The 15,693-nt window shown below is 43.6% G+C and overlaps 1 protein-coding gene across 14 annotated transcripts in view; it reads right to left on the minus strand.

The window, feature by feature from the left end:
• FOXP1 (forkhead box P1) overlaps positions 1 to 14,802 on the minus strand; it is a 623,669-nt gene extending 608,867 nt beyond the window's left edge. For 10 of the 14 annotated variants that reach the window (XM_037040948.1, XM_037040945.1, XM_037040947.1 and 7 more), the window contains exons 1-2: positions 14,430 to 14,802; positions 12,403 to 12,608 (exon numbers count right to left, since the gene is read on the minus strand). The gene's annotated coding sequence lies outside the window, so the exon portion shown is untranslated. The remainder of the gene's footprint in view (positions 1 to 12,402; positions 12,609 to 14,429) is intronic. The other 4 variants (XM_037040958.1, XM_037040957.1, XM_037040949.1 and 1 more) reach the window with 3 other exon arrangements.
• Between the last annotated feature and the right edge of the window lie 891 nt (positions 14,803 to 15,693).

Genomic DNA, 15,693 nt, shown 5'->3' on the forward strand with positions numbered 1-15,693 from the left:
TTCCCGGTTCCCAGCAGGGGACTCACGAGAGGCAACCATACATTGATATTTCTCTCTCTCTCTCCTTCCATTCCCCTCTAAGATAAATAAATAAAATCTTAAAAAAAAATAAATAAACAAAAAGGTATACTGAGTATTATCACTGTATTTTGTTTTTGAAAATGCATACATAGGCAGAGATACTATGGCAGAGAGTAAGCTGGATTTGATCCCACAGCTCCCCCACTCAGCAAAAACCCTACCCCCCACACTGTCTCATGGACAAATGGGTGGATAGGATCAGACCATCAATGAGGTCCTCTGCAACTCTCCCAGGTCCCCATTCTGGTGGTCAGGGCAGCCCAAGCAGTTCCCCCACTAATACTCCAAGTCTCAAAAGCAAACTGGCTCCAGCCAGCTTCACTGCTCTCATGGGGAACTTAAATGCTTATTTGGCATGAATAAAGGGAAAAAACACTATATATATTATATATATATATTATATATATAGAGAGAGAGTATATGGATAATGGTTATAAGTGCCTTATGACCCAGGAACTTTAAAAAGTTAAGACTATTTTTAGAGCAAACTATTTAGGTTTACGGCAAAACTAAGAGGAAGGTACAGAGATTCCCCATGTGGCCCCTGTCCCCACAAATGCACAGCCCCTTCCATTATCAACATCTCCCACCAAAGTGGTGCCTACACCACTCATATCACCCATAGTTCACAACACTATCACCCATAGTGCCTCACTATCACCCATAGTTCACAACATTCCAGTTCACACTTGGGGTTACACATATGGGTTTGGACAAATGTATAATGACGTGTCTCTACTGTAATAGTGTCACACAGACTAGTTCCACTGCCTTAAAAATCCTCAGTCCCTGGCAACCACTGATCTTCCTACTGTTTCCACAGTTTTGCCTTTTCCAGAATGTTACAGAACTGAAATCATATAGTATATAGCCTTTTCAGATTGGCTTCTTTCACTTAATGACATACATTTAAAATTCCTCCATGTCTTGTCATGGCCTGACAGCTCATTTCTTTTTAGTGCTGGATAATATTCCATTGTCTGGATGTACCATAATTACTATTTATCCATCACTTACTGAAGGACATCTTGGTTGCTTCCAAGTTTTGGCAACTATGAATAAAGAGCAGCTATACGCATAAACATCCATGTGCTATTTTCTGGGTAAATGTAAGTTTTCAGCTCCTCTGGGTAAATACCAAGAACTGTGACTGTTGGATCCTATGGTTATGTTTAATTCTGTAAGAAACCACCACACTGTCTTCCAAAGTGGCTACTATTTTGCATTCCCACCAGCAATGAATGAGAGATTATTTTTTAAACATTATTTCTGAGGTATTCGCTGTAAGACTCTTCCCTACCCATGGGCAAAGGATACTTCTACATGGCACAGTGGAAGTTCAAGAGAAATGTTCCACCCTATGAAAACCTCTCAGCCCCTCACGCTCGGTGCATGGCCAGGCTCCTTGGAATTTCCCCGTTCTGAAAGAGCAGCTGTTCAGAGCGCCGGGCTCTGTGACCACCCATGATCTGAATTACACACAGGTGTTCAAAAATAAAGAGGGATCCAGCATAATTAAGAGCATTAAGCAATCATCTCAGCCCAAGGAGGCAGTTGAAGAAAAGAAGAACAGAGTTTCGGCAGCGCTTTGGGAAATTAATTCCACAGCCTTTCACCAAGTTGAAATCTTGGCTTTGGACACACATAAAAATGAGCCTGGCCTGATCTGAGCTCCCAGTGGACATCAGCCAGATCACAAAGTTGACCCAATTGGCCTGCCTTACCACAGAGAGGGCCACTGCTAGGACAGCAGATGGTATTACTGGTAAAAACCAACACAGTCGGACAGGCCAGCAGACAGAGAAATGGCAGACATGGCTGGAAAAGCCAGGTGGGAGTCTCTGCTTTCAGAAGAATCATGTTTACAGTGCATTTTTTTTTTACAAGGAACATCACAGTGGCCTTCAATCTGATTTTCTTCTTTTATACATTCCAATCATTCTTTCTTTACATCACATAAAATATAGCTAATTACCATTTTATTTCCTCTCTTGTCACTTAGTACTGTTGTACAGTAGTGACACCCGGCTGAACTCTACCCAGGGAGGAACACCTTTTAGGGAGAACTGCATTACAAACCCTTTGCGACAAAGAAGGCAGTGTTGATGTTTTCCCACAAGGTTTCAGGAACCTAGGAAAAGATGCTAAGTTACAAGTATTATTTCTCTTTAAGTAAGCCATTACTAAGTATAACTTTATTTGTTATGAGAAACTCAATTTTTAAAAAAAAATTAAAGCCATTGTTTAATGGGTAACGCTGACTCTAATGGTCCCTGTTTAATATACACCAGTCTTTTAACAGGAGCATTATCCAAACATTCCCTCTTTGTTACATTTTTCTTCAATCTTCAGGGAAACACTATCTACCTTTAGAGTCATTTTGTTTAATATGTCCAGTCGTTTATGCTATTTACTGAGTATCTGATATTCCTAATAAAACATCAATACAAATATCCAAGTTGTCTAGGAGGGGACAAAAGTTTTCCAACCTTCCCTGGCTGATCAAGGTAAACATTTCTACAACCCAAGTGTGTTAGCCATGCTAACACAAATGCCTTTTATTTTTCTTCTTAAATTACGAAAGATTTTTATTTTACTCAGAATGAGCCTGACTAAATTGAAATTCTCTGCATCAGAATTAAATATGTTCTATCTCCTTGAAATAAACAGTGTATTAGTTATCACTAACATTTAGTGACAAGAAACTGAAAGTTCTCTCCAATTACACCGCTGATGTCATCTACTTGTGCACCACTGACTCTCTGGTCACCAGCATCATCAGAGCATCAGCTCTGGCTTAAGGAGCAAGTTTGGGAACAGAGCTAAAAGTAGACACATGCTATTTTAAAAACACGCTCCAATTTTCGTCTAAGTATATCTTTATTTATATGGCTTTCTTACCATAAAAATGCCAGTCCTTTAAAATGCACAGAAATCACTTTCTACACAGGAGAACAAGGTGCTATATCATAACAAGGACACAGAAGTATAAAGCGCCTGTTAATTAAACACCGCTTTTTCACTTTCTACCCTGCATATGTGACTGTTAGGTTGTAAGCCAAGTCCATAAATAAGGAAGAAAATGGCTAGGCTCCTTCAAATGAATGCTTTGTCTGGTTTTTTTTTTTTTTTTGGGGGGGGCGGTATTTTTTGTCCTTAAATGAAAGACATCAGCTACTAGCTGTATTATTTTTTAATCTAATTTCCTTAGTAAATGCTTGGTTTTTAAAGTGCCCTTCACCCCCCTGGAAAAAATCACAGGCAAACAAACAAATTACGAAGTTTGAGTCAGGACTAGTGGTTTCACGTTAATCCTCCAGTTTCAATATATAGTCCTGTAGGAGGCTGCTAAGTTTCAAGTTCAAATGTAAAGAGTTTCTCTTCATTTATAGCACTTCAAAAGGTTCCCATGGAAAAATGAATACAACTACAATGTATCTACGTGAGTGAATTTCACTAATTCTACTGACCCCCCCAAATTCAAGTTACTAAAGAATACATACAGCAGGATACCATCCAAATCAATCCTCAACGTAGAAAAAAACCCCTGTGTTTTGGGGAATACATGTACATGCATTAAAAGTATAAAATCCTGGGGATGACAAACAGCCAGCTGAGAGCAGAGGTCGCTCCCAGGGGATGGTATGAGGGAGGGATGTGCCTGGAGCCTCTTTCAACCTGGACAGAAATGTGTTCTTTCCTAAGCTGAGCTGCAGGTACATGGGTGCTCACTGAACTGTTCTTTGTTCCTTTTTGGTGTGACAAGTTCCATAATAAAAATGGAAAGATAAAAACACACAATTTTAAGATAAATAGCTTTGTAAATATCTGCCAGATTTCTCTCCTCAAAAGTTGTTCTCAACTCAAAGATCAAAGAGCTCAAGGCCAAGGCATCACATTTTCTTCAACAGCTGCCGCACTGGTTACAACACTAACCCTGCATCCCAGTATAAAGCCCATTGCCACTGCTTTCGAAAGTGCTTATTTGTACCTTGAAGAATTCTTTCACCCTAGTATTCGGCTATGCAAGTCATCTCTGACAGACATACTCTCCACAGTTAGGAAAAAGGACTGTCCTGATTCCTAATAGACACAAAACAAAAACAAATACAGGAAGCAGATCTCTCTGTAAGTATCTTTTTAATTTTGAATTGACGTGAATACATGCACAGGAAGAAGCTGGAAGCATACCTTCTGTATAATTTTGGGACAAAGGAGTGCAAGAGAAAGGTCAATTTTTGCCAGATGGGGAGTTTATTCCCCCACGCCCCATCTCCTTCCCCACCCCCCTCCTGGAAGATTTAAACCTGGTGCTGCAATTGCCATAAGGACAGTGAGACAAAAGAGAGAAGCACCCTGTCAGCGGCAAGGATAACGACTTGCTTCCACAAGTACAAGAATTTGTTGCAAGCTTACTGAAGTTACAACTGCGCGTTTACTGTCAACACGCATCATACTGCAACAAAAGCCATTATTTAGAAAATAAGATGAACACATTTAAGCAGCTGAACCCTTCTTAAACCCAGAGAAAGCATGCAAAACAGTAGGTCTGTAACAACATGCCTAAAGAAGGCCATAACAGAAAACCCAAGACTGAACAATTTCCTATTTGAATAGACTATTTTCACTGAGATTTTTTCCCAGCTGCACGTGGACAGATACTAAGATGCCCTACCTGCTTTCTCAAAGCCCAACTAGCTTCTTTCCAAATAATTAAAATGCAGCAAACTTTCTATTAGAAAATTTCTACAATACATCACTAAAAGGGTCCCTCATTGATTCTTTAATGATAAATCAGTTAATTACTTAACCTTCCTTAATGAAATTATTAACATCCTCTCAACAGACTAGGCAAGGTGAAGGGACTTAGTGTCGTGCTGTAGATTTCATCAATGGGTGCAAGTCCCCTGTAGCTGCACCTTCTAGCTTTCATCAGTTGCATTTTTTCGTCTTTTATAGAAACCCTTTATTCAAGGACACAGACACTCTAGTTTTAAAACTTGGCCCATCAGAGATTATTTTTTAAAGTGCTTCCGAGTGTGAATAAAAATAAAAGAACTCTGTATTATAGGAATATTCCAAATGCCAAACCTAGAGCCAAGGAAATTGCAAAGTTCTAGACATAAAAATAATTGCCAACTTTTTGGTATCCATTAAAATGGAGCCACACCCAAAGACAAATGAATTCTTTTTTAATTCAGGTGAGGGCATTTTGGACAAACACTTTATTGCTGGGTATCTTCAAAAGGCATGTTACTAATTACTAGTACAGACAAAAAATGTACAACTTTTATTAAATAACTCTTTTGATCTTAGTGGTTAGATCTTTAGTTGAAGCAAGCCCTGAATATTTAAACAAACCTCCTTCACATTTTATCTACCTTTCTCTCATAATCTTGTAGTACACATTCTTCTTAGGATTCTGCTTTATTTGTGTGCCATTGTTAGCTAGGCTATTTCCATCAATATTCCTGCAGAACCCACCACATACAATGACAGCTGATTTCCCAAGGTGCCTAGGAAAATTCAAATACTTGGGCCAAAAGGGTCAATCTAATGAGTAAACAGTTCAAATTTTAAAACTGAGATGAAATACTCAGAGAAAAAGCAAAACCAGAAAGCCATTTGACACTAATTGCTAGCTAGGACAGGACAACACCCACTGGGAACGTGGACATAAGCAAGGCATAATTTTGAAAGGAAATGTCTGGTATTTGGCGAAAACCACCGATGCTCCAGGTTGTCCCCACCACCCTGGGTGGCTTCGAAGCTCTAGCTCTGCCTGTTTCTCTCCGTGTCCAAAACTTTCCCTTGGTGCTTCACTCTGGACTGGGATCCCATACTCCTCCCAAGGTCCCTGAGGTCCAAGCAGCTCAGTTAGAACCTTCAGAAGAGCTGGAGGCTTTTGACCAACTCTGCAATGGAACAGTCCAATTCTCTCACCATGGTGGGCATCAGAATCATGTTTGAAAATGTAAAGGCTGGCCCCACCCACCCCAGTGGCCAGGACCAATACAACCCAACTGAAGCCTCGATGCTTATGCACAATTTAAGACCACCAGCTTTGATTACCCATAGAAATTCAAACACATTACAAATACTACAGGCCTCAAGATAAAATAACGAATCAACCAGTAAAATCCAAATGAAGATAAAGATTTCAGTTCCAGAATCTCTGGCAGCATAAACTGCTTGGTCCATGGGTCTCTGTCTAAGTGTGCATCAGATTACCAAGGAAGTTTGTTAAAAATGCACATTCTCACATCAGTCAGCAAAAACTCTGATCCAGGAATCGGTGTTTTAGTAAATCCCTTGGCATTCAAAACACAAGCCCACCCAATGATCTGGAAGCAGGTGAGCAAAGGACCTCCCCTTGAAACACGGTGAAGTAGGACCAAGTGCCAACATGCTTCCACTTCACATATGAATACCACACAACCCAGGGGAGAAGGAGACCATAACCTCTGATCCAGCATCACAACTCAGGGGAGTGACTCGGGGACAGGAAGAAGTCCAGCAAAGCTCACACCTCACCCTCCTTCCCATGAGCTGTGGCAAATGTCCCGAGAGCAGCAAGAACATCTTTAAAAACGCGGGTAATAACATGGCACCTGTGCCTTTAGACCAGCAAGCTCAAAGAACGTACCTTAAATCACCACCCTAATCCACAGAAAGAAAGCCTGGGACAGAAAAAGTCTCATGACAATTCAACTGCTAAGCTGGGAGAAAGAAAAAGAAACCTCAGGAATTCTGTTTTTGAGTTTCAAGCTAGAAATATCAGTATCCTAGTTAATAAAGCTGATCACAGAATTACTAGCTAAAAATCAGAGAGTCTGGCAAAACATGGGTGTCCCCCTGACTACTAACAAATATGTATCCAAATACAAAATTCAGGGAAAAATCTTTATCCCATCCTAAATTAGTCTATTCTATTTGATATAAAGAGACCAATAATGCCACACTCAGATCCATTTTTTAATCCCTCAGTAAATTGTCCTATAACACGCAAGCCTCTGACATCTTCAAACTGTTGAGATAAAACAGAATGACATGAGCTTTCCAGTCAATGATCCCTCCACGTCAGCTGTTTGTCTAAATTAGCAACAGCAGGAGAAAATAAACCCATCAGAGCTATCCTGAATAAACAGAACTAAATAGTAAACAAAACACTTGAACACAATTTTGTATGCATCCACGTTCCTTTAAAGAGAAAGCTATTTTATTAAAACTACGATTTGGAAAGAAAGTGCAATTAGCTTTGCACCGGCACTGCCGAGATGTTCCTGAACACCAGACATATGTAAATATCTTGTGAGATCAGTTCCATTTGAGTAGACCTGTCAAGATATTTACTGGGCTTGACAGTACTTCTGTCTTTAATTAAATTTTTTCCCAGATACTTTAATGTAATTTAAATAGATTATTAGTTGTCAGGATCTAATAAAAATTTTGTTTACAATTTAGTTACTTTAAGTACTCAAACTGAAGAAATTAATTTAACCCCATGCTGACTGAGGTGTTTTCAGCATCAAGATGAGACCACTAAAAACCTCCCACTATCCCTGTACTGTCCCAACAATCTTCCATTACTATGACTTAATTGCAAATATCAAGGCAGTAAAAACTGAACGCCACCCCCCCTTTTTAAAGCAAAATACGTTGGGGGCGGTCATAAGGAAAACCAATTTACACTTGTTCGAATACAGGTTCTTTCTTTGAGGCAGCTCATTCTCCCAGTAGCTGGCTAGAGAGGCATGTTTTTCTCACTTTAAATCCCATAACACAGCTACCAAACACACCTGTTGTGCACAAGGCAGGACATATATTAAAAACTGGTATCAGGGGATTTCAAAAAGGAAAACAAGCCTTTCAGAGACATCCACAGCTAATTTGGTCAACAGATTTCATGACCGGGTAAAATAGTACCAGGACAAGGCTACATCCAGCTTCTGGCACAACCTCTGGGTGAGAGGGAGCCGACTTCTAAACAGGGCCTGAAAAATGTCTCATTACAAACAGACTGTAATTAATAAGAATAATTCATTAAAGAAACAAAGAACAAACACCGTCTAATTCTTTCCCGACTGTCATGCAATTTACCCCACTATACCTCCTCTTTCCAGAATAGCAGCTTTGTAGCCCTAATTGCAAGAACATTATCTATGGGATGCAAAAACCAAAATACTTCTTAAAATCAAACACTCCTCACAACATTTATTTTTAGATTGGTGACACAAGCCAAATCTGCTTAATTTCCATTAACCACATCACCACATGCACATTGAAATAAACTATGTAGAGCCTAGGGGAAAAGAAAGAAAAACAACTCTCGTGCGTAAGGTACCCATATTAGGACAGGTTCTTCCGTTTCAGGGACTGGTCTCATCTCATGGCCTGCTGATGTCCCAGCTTTTGGCACCTCTAGACTTAATTCATCCAAGTGCCATGGAAGAGAAATATTTTTTAAAAAATCAGTTTAAGATGGCTCCTTGGATCACACATGTACACCGCAGACCAGCGTAACAGGTCACCAGAAAGATCATTTAGAAAATGCACGTGCCTAATTGCACACTTCCTTGGCTTGCTGGCTTGACTCACAAACTCTGTGTTTGATCACCTGGTAGGATTACTACCCTAAACTAAAGAAAAAAATTCCCTGCAAATAGTAAGGGAGTATGTTGGCTCACGCAGAAAGTTCACCTGTCTATTCAGCAGATGCCTCTCTTAAGGTTATTTCTTTAGAAAACAAACCCCTACTTGCCTTAGACCTTCGTAAACTCTAGATTCAACATACATACTTCAAAAAAAAGGGACAATACTGCTGGCTTAGCTAAAATGGCATTTACTATGACTAAACTCAATAAAAGGAGTATGACACCTAACAGGATAAAAAATGGAAAAGAAAAAGCCCTAAGCAAAAACATTAATTTTTTTTTGAAAATCACAAATACCACCTGTGCAAATCTAGCTATGCTCTGGAAATCCTTTCTCAGCCATAGAAAAACAGCTCATGCTCAATGCCTTGAAGTTGCAATCAAGTTGTAGTAATTTAAGATTACTCGGGGAGCAAAGGGCAGTGGGAGCTCTTTGGAGGGCTCCCCTCCCTACTTAATGCTCTTCAGTCAGGGGTTAAATGAGTTTCTTTAATGTAAGTACCTTAAAGTAACTGAATCATAAACAAAATTTATACTATTTTCTAACAGCCTGCAATCTATTTAAATTTTATTAATGTGTGCCTAAAATTATTTTTTCAAAGACAGAATCCTTGCAAAGCCCTGTAAATATTCCTGGCATACCTACTGAACTGTAATTGGTGCTATAACTTCTAACATTGTCTGAATACACATACTTTTTTGGTGATGCCGAATCTTACAAGGTAACATTTCGAAACAGTTTGAGTCTTAAGTAAAACATGAAAACTAAATACACAGCACATTTAGACTGGGTTCAAAAGAAGTTGTCACATCTGCTCTGTTCTCCTTCCTCTTTCTTAATGTTGGCATTGGACTAGCTGTGGTATAAATATATTTGTTTAGGAAATATCACAATTCTTCTGTTAATTTAAACAACCACTGAAAACAGACATATCCTTCAATAGAGCCTGAGAATGTAAATACACAAGGTCAGGGATAGAGTCTCAAGAGAAGCAAGGAAAAAGTTAGTAACAGAAAACTATCCCTAGGCTCAATATTAACCCAGTTAAGTTTTGTTATTGTTGGTACAAATGATTTAACTAGAAAATATTTATAGCTTTAAAAAAAACATTACATATTTCAGAAAATTGCCTAATAGCATCCATGTGTATATTTAACTCGCATTGTTTAATTACACAATAAAAGGTATACCCAATAAAAGCTATCAACTTTGAAACATGTTGGGCACTGTGGTTATGAAACTTTGACTTATAAAAAAAGTGCTTACTATGTAATCAATATCTGTTAATTAAAAAGGCAATTCTTAAATGACAATTATTTTTATTCTTCTGTATGTGTTTACTTGTCCTATTTTCTATTTTGTTCTATTTAATTAAAACTGATATTTAATGTGGGGAGAGTTTATAGCAAAAAAAAAAAAATGTGCTGCAACATTTATACTCCAGAATTTAAATATACACAGAATCTTACAGACATCTTCAGCTACATAACCCTCTTAATTTCAAACAGTTAATTTGAATACTCAATGTTTCTTTCATTATACTTTGATAAACCTGTGAAAACAAAATGCTAAAATAATTACTATTACTACTCCCTTTAAACATGGAAAGCAATGACATTTTCCTAGAAAACAAGCAAGGACAAGATAGAGAACTTCAATAAAAGTAGCAACCTGGTCATGTTGAATGTCATTCTAAAAAAAGAGGTTATTTCTAATCTTCAGAACGCTCCCTCTTGCCTGTTTAAATTCCAAGAGTGGGCTGACACAAAACTTCATCACCGGTTTTGGGGTTGTTTTTTTGAGCTGCACATCATATTTAAACCCTCATATTCAAAACCCTGGCTTCCCTGACAAGACAGATCTTCTAAACTTGATGTGAGAAAATGTTATCTAACTCTAGTGTAGGAGTCTAGTGTTAGTAAAAAGAATTCCACTGCACAGTTCTGGATAGCAAGACAGCCTCTGAAAGACTTAATATTCTTTTAATACTGTTTGAGTGCATTCTCTTCATAAACAAGAACACATTAAAAAATAGTAACTTGTTTAGCAACTCAGCATCTGTAAGGGACTCAAATGCTACCTAGAGGGAGGCTAAGTATTTCCTTCCAAGTGAAGCTTCACTTGCACAACAAAGATCAGCATTTGCAGTGGTCCATTTCTGCATTAGTGAGTATATAGCTTTGCTGCTTGATCCAATAGTCCAGGGTTCTTGACGCGAGCTCCTGACAACAACCCAGCAGCAGTTCCGTTTGATCTCTCCTGCTTCCTTAATTTGGGTTGTCAAGGTTCAGCAGTTGGAGGCTGTTTACTTTTCAAAAAAAAATTATTTTTTCCTCTCTCATACTAACCCAATGTCTAATAGAGGGGGGGTGGGGAATGCAGCCAGTGACAAGATGTTAAACTTTTTCCCCCTTTGTGCAGTGAGATTTTAGCTGACACCTTCTGAATGATAACTAGTTGAGTTCCTTTTTATAATTTCAGTACTCTTTAATTATTAGATATTTCAAGTAGAAAAATCACAGAGGAAAAAAACCCGTTCCAATTCTCTGAAACTGTGAGCCCAATTTTCTCTTGCTAGATTCAAGGAGATGGGTATTCTGCTTTGAAAATCAAAGCTCCAGTGTAATTCTGAAAAAGATTTGATACATTTTTCCCTGGAAATGAAAATAACAGCAGCTCTTCTGTCTCAATTATGCAGGTTAACCCTCGGTAGAAAAACACCTGAAATCTGACCATTTCTCCTCAAATTCCAGTTAGTACATCTTCGCCCCCTCCCCAAACTGACTCTCACTGTGAAAACACGGGGGTGGGAGGGTGGAAGGTAAAAATTTTGCAGCGATTCTTCAATATATTTGCAGGAGTTAAAAATTATTTTAAGTATCTTTCAGGTTTTCTCAACTCAGCTACTATGCAAAGCCTAAATTCTGAACCTATGGACAACCAAAGGTAAAGTGTAAACGGTTTCAATGTACCTATCGACTCCTTTTAAAGAATACGGAATGCCGCTCCAGCATTCCTGTTCAAAGAGCAGTAACCAAACAAAAAGGACATCGAACTTAGAAAATACCTGTGACCGGACATGAAAGCAATACCAGCCTCTCATAAGTGGGCTGGAGAAAATCAAGTGCAACCAAATTAAATGTTTATATTAATTTCATTACTCTGCCCAAGCCTCAGAGATGAGGGCTGGGGGAGGGGGTTGTTGAGAACAGGAAAAATTGTTTCGTTTTGGTTTTCTGGTCGAGCAAAAGGAAAATGAATTAAAAGAAACGCGTAGGATGAGCCCAGCCTAAATCAATATACTTTGTAATCAGACCGGCAAGGGTATTTGGACACAATGACTTGGAAATAATTAATAGTTATAAGGGGGGAGTAGTAGAGAGAGAAGGGGGGCGAGGAATGTCACCATATTTTATCGAAACACTTTACACTTCACGCTAAACTTTGATCTCCAGATTTTCGGATTTAGGAAAGGGGGGCGAAAAAAAGGAAGTCCAGTATTTGAAGATGGGCACATTCCTGGCTGCGGCGCCTATCGCTACACTCGTGCCGCCCATGCTGGCGCTTTGGGAACAGAGAGCCCTAGGTTCCGCCCGGAGCTCTGGGGTGTCCCTTGCCCCTCCGCCTTCGCCCGTATGTTGCGCGGCCGCCGCCGCCTCGACTTACCCGCCGAGTCCGGGGAGGGAGTGGGAGCGCCGCCTTCACGCCCGCGGAGGTGGCGCGGGCAGTACCATGGTCCCCGGCGCCGCTCCTCAGTTCCTGGCCCGCTTAATCGCAGCGCGCTCTCTTCCTCTGGCAAACTTTCGGGTTCTGCCGTCGACAAGAAACCAGGGCGACCTTCAGCAAGTCTTCCCGGTGCAGGTTGGGGAAAACTGAAGGGGTTGAGATGAATGAATAGCTTGAGGGTGTCAAGACGGAGGGCGACGGGCTAGGAGGACCCGCGAGCGCGCGTGGAGGGAAGAGAAAAAGTGGCTCAGGGAATCCCGGCAAGAATCCCGAGACCGGGAAATCGGCCCAAGCAAAGTCTGAGCACCTTCCCCGGGATCTCACAAAGTTGCAACAACAACAAAAAAAGAGGGGAGAGAAAGGGGGGTAGAGGGTGGGATAGGGATACGATCGCGGGTGCAAGGTTTGGAGTTACAACTGTTTATTTAGTCCTTATTCTTATGGGGGGCGGGAACTGCTCCGGAATTGGGGGGCGGGGGGGGCTGCTGCAGGCAGCAATTTCGAAGCAAACACTTGAGACCCGAGCATGCGACTTTGTTTCTGGGCGCGGAGCTCCCCAGCGCCCGCGTGTCACCTCCACTCTCCCGGGACTGAGGCGGAGCTCACAACAGGTGGGGAGGGAGACTCGCTGCAGGCCAAAAGCAGAAGGAATCAAAGTTTCCGATCTCGGCTGTATCTGGGGAGGAGCGGGGCGGGGGGCGGGGGAGAGGAGAGGCGGAGGCAGCGAATGACCGCGACCCCGAGGCAACTAGCAAACTCCCAGGCGCGGGGCTCGGCCACCTCGGTCTCCACCCGAAGCGCACTCCGTCCCGGCACGCTGGCTCAGCTGAGTCCTCACAGCCGGATGGGAAGGAACAGAGCTCGGGAGGAAGGTGGCGTGGCGGCGAGGGACGGAGAGCGACTGGTAGCCCGGACCAGGCCGGGGGACGCAACGATTTACGTGCGCCTCAGGACAGAACGGGGCTTGGGAATCGCCCCCCGACACACACACACGTGTCCCAAACTTAAGAGAGGAGTAAAACCAGCAAAGTGTGTGTGTGGTGAAGAGAGAAATCTGGGCGCGGAGACTCCCCGCAGCGCATCCTGCTCCCACTCCCGCCCGCCGTGTTGGTCCCGTCGCGGGGAGACTGGGTTCAGTGGGCCAAGAGCGCATGGGTTACGTGTCTTACTAGGGATGTGCAGATGTGTCTGAGTTTTCTGGGAGGGGGGGGGGGGCGACGAAGGAATATCCGTGCCTCCGGATTCGGGGCAAGGCATGCGTGGAACCGGGGAGATACCCCAGGCGCGGGGCCCAGGGCGCGGGTGTCTCCAATCTTTACAACGCCGCCCAAGGAGCAGCCCAGGGGCACCGAGGAGGCATTCACTTGGGGAGTTAGAAGGGAAAACTTTGTTCTAAGTCCAAACTTTGGGCTCCAGAGACTCCCGGCGCGCGCCCACTCCCGCCACGGACCCGACCCAGAGACTCTCGCGCGCCCCGCTCCTCCGCAGGCACCCCGACGCAAGACATCGAAAGTTGCCCCTGGCGGCCTGGGCTTATTGATTTCTTTCTCGCGGCGACTGTGGAGAGCGCAGATCCAGGCGAGAAGGGGCCGAGGGGAACGCGATCTCGCCTACCCACCCACCCCCATTTGACTTATGCAAATGAACCCTTGCGCGGCGTCTCTCGAGCCCCCTCCACACCCGCGCCTGCCTGCAGCCCCCACCCTGATCTCGCAGCCTGGGCCCCAAGCCGCGGAGGAGAGCCTAAGAGCGGAGGACTAGGGGAGATGCACGTGGAGCCTGGAGGTGGAAAGTAGTTTTTTTTTCTTTTTTTCTTTCCTTTTTCTTTTTTCCTTTTTCTTTTTTTTTCTTTCTTTTTCTTTTTCTTTTTTTTTTTTTTTGTGCTGGTTGTTGTTGTTTAAAGTGGCGGAACCAGACAGGAGGCGGCTTGGGAAAAGTGGAGCAGAAATGGAAAAATACAAACTCACCCGCTGCAAATGGTCTCTCGGTGCAAACTAAGGTGTTTTCGGGCTTTTCCCCGCGCGTGCCCACTCCCGCCCGCGCGCGCACCCCCGCGCACACACTCACTCGCGCACACTCGCGCGCACACACGCACTCGCGGGCTAGGGACCGGCCGCTGCGAGTGCGGCATGCGACCGCCACACAATAAATAACAATAGATTCCTCCGCTCGGGACTAGCTTCCCGTAGCCCAGCCAGCAGCGGTGGCGCGGGTGGCGCTGGGCCGGGGGCGCTCCCCGGCCAGCCGTCAGGCCTCTTGCCAGGGCTGCCTCTCTGCCTTGGGGACCCCCAGCGCCCCAGCGCCCCCAGAGCGCGAGCCGCCACGGTCCCCTCAGTCCACTCGAGCCCCGGCCCACTTCCCTCGCCCCCCTGCCTCTTCCTCCCTCCCCCGGGCCTTCCGGAACAAATAAATAAATAAGGAGTGCGCGAGAGCGCCCAGCTCGTCGCGGAGGAAGATGTTGTTATTTTTTGCTGTTGTGCGTCCCTGACGTCACATCCACCTGCTGGGTAAACAACGAGGCTCGCAGCAAAAAAGAAAAAAAGGAAAGAAGAAAATCACCGCTGCTAGAGCCTGGGGCGGGGTGGGCTGGGACGAGGGGTCCCGGGAGGTGGGCTTGCTTGGGAAGAGTCCGGGCTGAATGGCAGAGGGCGGCAGGGCCGCGCAGATCAGGGAGGGGGAGACGCTGAGCGGCTGCAGAGGGACCTGGCTGGAAAGACCTGGAAAATAGGGGGGGGAGAGTCTCCTCAGATGATGAGGAGGGGGCCCTTCAGACTCCGGGAAAACGCGCGGCAGAGCGTTAACGAGGGACGAAAATGGGAATGGGATGGCCATTTGCTTGGTTTCTGAGCTAAAAATATAGAAGGAAGGGGAGAGATGGGCAAAGCTGTAAGTCTGCTCCAGTTAAAAGTGAAAGTGTTTCGCCAGCAGTGACAGTCGAAGGAGGGGCGGCGTTCTCCACCACCCGCTTCTCTCTCCCGTCCTCCCTCCGTCTCTCGTCTTTCTTTCTGCACTTTGTCCAATGAACGAAGGCGAGTTCGGAGGTGAAAGTTCAACAGAAGGACAAACCCGCATTTGCAAAGAAGCAGAAACCCTCCGGCGAAGGGTTTTTCCCCAGTATTCAGAGTAAGGAGAGTGGAGTGTGGAACTCACTTTTCCTACCCCTCCGTGTCAGATTCCCCACAGAAAAGTGTGATTAGGTGTCCTTTGAAGGCAAGTGGCCGCCTGAGGAGT

Source organism: Sturnira hondurensis, unplaced genomic scaffold (assembly GCF_014824575.4).
Source record: "Sturnira hondurensis isolate 20B ecotype Veracruz unplaced genomic scaffold, ASM1482457v3 Scaffold0002840, whole genome shotgun sequence".
Lineage (NCBI taxonomy): Eukaryota > Metazoa > Chordata > Mammalia > Chiroptera > Phyllostomidae > Sturnira > Sturnira hondurensis.